This window comes from Pteropus vampyrus, unplaced genomic scaffold, assembly GCF_000151845.1.
Source record: "Pteropus vampyrus isolate Shadow unplaced genomic scaffold, Pvam_2.0 Scaffold659, whole genome shotgun sequence".
Taxonomy (NCBI): Eukaryota; Metazoa; Chordata; class Mammalia; order Chiroptera; family Pteropodidae; genus Pteropus; species Pteropus vampyrus.
In genome coordinates this window covers 124,008-127,982 of record NW_011889440.1, presented here as the reverse complement: position 1 = coordinate 127,982, position 3,975 = coordinate 124,008, and the positions used below count along the sequence as shown (strand labels likewise).

General features: G+C 58.2%; 1 pseudogene; it reads right to left on the bottom strand.

The window, feature by feature from the left end:
- Positions 1-344: 344 nt before the first annotated feature.
- Positions 345-3,404, bottom strand: LOC105309034 (annotated as a pseudogene).
- Between the last annotated feature and the right edge of the window lie 571 nt (positions 3,405-3,975).

The following is a 3,975-nucleotide window of genomic DNA, read 5'->3' as shown; positions in this document are numbered from 1 at the left end:
CCCGACACGCAGGGACTTCTGTCCGCTTTGGTCACCACTGTACCTCACCCAGGGAAGGGGTCAGCAGACACACTGAATGAGGACACACAGGCAGTGGTGCCGGTGCGTCCTGCGGGACGGCCTCTCCGTCTGCCCCCGGCCCTCCGCGAAGCCACGTCCTCAGCGTGTCCCATCCCCACCCGGCCCTGGACTGGCCTTGAGATGGGAAGTTGGTCTGTTCCCTGTATGTTGCCATCTCGTGAAAAGTTAAGGGGAACAAAAAAAGAGGTGAAGCCAGGCACGGCGGGAAGAATCGTGGCTCCAAAAAATCCAGGTCCTATGCCCTGAACCCGTGAGGACGCTGTTACCTTCGTGCCAAGAAGTTATGGTTGCTGATCGTTTGACGTTAGCTCACCGCCTGAGGTCACCCTGGCTTAGCTGGTGGCCCCATGCCACCAGGCTTCTTAAAAGTGAGAGAGAGGCAGGAGGCTCAGAGTCGGGGACACGGTATGTGAAGGCCTGACCGGCCGCTGCGGACGCTGAAGATGGACGCCATGAGTCCAGGAACGTGACGGCCTCTGGAGGCTAGACGATGAAAGGAAATGGATTCTCCCCGGACCCTGCGGAAGGAACGCTGCTCTGCGGACAGCCTGGGACCCGTTTTGGATCTCTGGCTTCTACAAGTGTAAGATCGTTTGCGTTGCTTTAACGCACTGTGTTCGTAACAATGTGAAGTAGCAGCGGCAGGAGACTAATATACCAGGTAAAGGCTGCTCATCATTAGAGGCCGGAGAGAACCTGCGGGACCCCTCCCGCACAATGGCCGTCCCTCCTGGCCCTGGTGATCGGCCACGGCTTAAACGCAGTCAGGACCTGACACTAGTGGGAATCTGCCTGCCAGAGCGACAGGACTGCCACTTGCTGCAGAGTTGCCTCCTGGTCTCAGGAGCTGGCCAAGAGGTATGAGGAGCAGAACCACCAGCCAAGCTCCAGGCACCTGGAAGAGCCCAGGCCACATCCACGGGCCGCGGATGCACGAGTCGGAAGTGATTCTCCCATTTCTGGCGCTAAGATCGGGCTGTTTGTCACGCAGCAAGACCTGGCACCAACCACCTCAGCCTTTGCGCTCGCCTCCTTTGCCTGGAACTCTGTTCTCCTGGACTGTCGCACGGTTGCACCATCCTCACGGTTCAGGCTTCCGCACCCGCGTCGCCTCCTTGGAGAGGCGAGGCCTCGTCTCCCAGCGCCATCCTCCCCGCCACCCGCCACCCCCATTCGAGCGTGTCCCGCGCACGTGCTTCTGTTTTGTCAGCATTCAGCGTCACCTGCAGTGGTCTCGCTCGTATTACTGATCTTTCAGCTAGTCACTGTGTGCCCCGTCCCTGAACACGAACGCAGATTCAGCCAAGACAGGAGCCTGGTCACACTCACAGCAGGACGGTGCCAGGGGAACGTTCCCTAAGAACGAGAGAGAGACACCTGGGGGAGAGTGGGCTCCTCCCCACCCTGCACCTGTCACCTCACCTGGACACACACCGTCGGAACTCCGTCGGCCGCCGCCCACGGCTCCGCCTCCTGCTCCAGCAGGGAGATGACAGCTGGCTTTGGGAGCCAATGTCCTGCTCAGGGGGAGACCCGGGGAGTGAGCATTTGTGTCCAGGACTCTTCCCCGCCCTCTGCCCACTCCACCTTCAGTCTTCCAGGTCCCAAGTCGCTGGGGACCCCGAGAGGCCGAAGTCATCGTGGTATGGGACCCAATGTATCTGCCTCGCTCTCAGTCCCTGACCCCGCCCCGCTCAGGGTTTACACGTGACCCAGGCCTGGCTGGCCAGTCGGCGCTCTGCTCGCCCCTGTCTGCTGCCAACGCCGACCAGTGTGGATGGGGCCTGGTGGCCGAAAGGAGACCCTGTCTTTTCTGTTGGTCCTGGACCCTGGCAGCTCGCTTGTCACCTTTATAGGGTCCCATCTGTGATTGGTGGCAGAAAGAGGTACAGAGGGAGGTGAGGAGGGTGGGGTCTCCTGACCGCTACGCAGCAAGACCCAGGTCTAGTGTAGGACTCTGCAGTTATGGGACCGCGTATGTCCCTCTAACCCCATGATGTCCTGCTTCTGGCATTTTCACGTGGGAATTTTAACTGGAAAACATGGAAAACATCCTAAGCGACATTTTCTAAACCAAAGCAGTCTGGTCCCTGAGGCCCAAGTCACATCTGAGGTATTTGCTCTAACAGCTGGACATACTCCAACTTTTAACTCAAGAAAATTAGAATCCATGCTGGGGGCTTGGTCGTTTCCTCACCTACAGAGATCAGAAGCCCGAAGGTGTCTAGCATCACATCCCGGTATAGCGACCTCTGGGCGGGCTCCAGCTGCCCCCACTCCTCCTGGGTGAAGTCCACGACCACGTCCTCAAAGGTCACTTGCTCCTGAAACATCACACATGACTGTCCTCAGCCGGCTGAAGAGGGGTTGGTGAATGACGACAAAGCCACGCTGGGTGGGCAGGATTCTCTCAGGTATGGTTGGCCCGACGAGCAGGTGGCAGCGTACTCACCGGGGTCCCAGCCTCAAGGAGCCCAGCCGTCATCCCCTCCTCCGGCCTCTTGCAGAACAGCTGGCTCTTCTGCAGCAGTGCTGGGCGAAAGGTGATGCGAGAGACTGAGCGGGCCCTGTGCCGACTACAGGCCCCACGCGGCAGGTCCCCTGATTGCAGGTAGAAGAGCCCGGGTGCCAGAAGCGAACCCCAGCACCCAGGCCAGACCTGACAGCGGCAGACCTCAGCTTGCGTTTTCTGAGCGCCTGTTGTGTGCCCAGGGATGTTCCAGGCGCTACCGATGAATGACCTCAAACTGTCCCCCCTCATTCCAAAGACGGGAAAACAGGACTAGGGTGGCAAGAGGCACACCGCTGAGTGCAGCTGAATTCCAGGGTGATGACGATTCGTGACTATCACAGAAAGCCAGACAGGTCTGGGGTCCCTGGGAACTGCATGGTGTGCCTCAGTCCCCCACTCCCCATAAGAGTAGGGTGTGACCCAACATGGGTATGGCCAGAATTTAAGTGTGAAAAGGGCTGACAGCGGCGCGCAGCGCGGTATACACTTGACGGTGACTGCTGCCGGCAGGGAAGCCTCGAGTTTCAGTGAGCGTCACAGTCTAAGACACAGGTACCGCTACCTGTTCCTGGTGCCTTGTAAGCTCCTCACGGGGTATTTTCCCCCAAAGAAACTCAGGCACAAGATAGGATACCTTTCCCTCGTCTCTGTACCTTCCCTTCGTGACTCTGAGTGACTGTGCGCTCAGTTCTGCCCCGCCCTGTTGTGCCTCGTCTTCACTGCAGTGTCCAGGATGGGAGTGACCGCCTTCAGTGATGTGTTCATAGGTTTTTAAAAATCATCTCCCCTGTAGGTTTCAGGGGACGGAGACCATGTTAGGGGTCTATGCAGAGGCTCCTGGACCTAAGACAGGGCCTGGCACCCAGAACGTCTAAATCTCTGTGATACTAATTAGTAAAGGAACCTGGACGGTGCCAGGCATGCAGTCAGAGATCAATAAGCGTTCAATATAACGAGTCTGATTTCTCCGTCCCAGGCGACTGAGATTAATATTTTGTGCCTCTCAGGAAGGTGAGGTTCCAGATGAGACCTTGGTCATCACCAAACTTGGACCCCAACGTCCCACTAAAGCAGAAGAGGTATGCAGGTTAGGCTGGCTCCAGTCTCTGAAAGGCCCGGTCGACTGCCTCTCCGACTGTGACCATACCCAAAAAGGAGACTGTGACCCCTCTCCCAAAGCGAGGGTCGAACAGCTGCCTCAACCTCTCCTCTCGAAACCTTGGACTCCGAGAACCGGGTCCCGCCCACTCCGCTGGCACCCAGTTTCCAGAAGCGACTCTCCCCGAGCCTAAACAGCAAAAGAGACTCCGCACAGACACGTGCAGCTTGGTACCACGGCCGAGACCCCAGGGAAGATCCCGGATACCGCCTGGGTTGGCCTC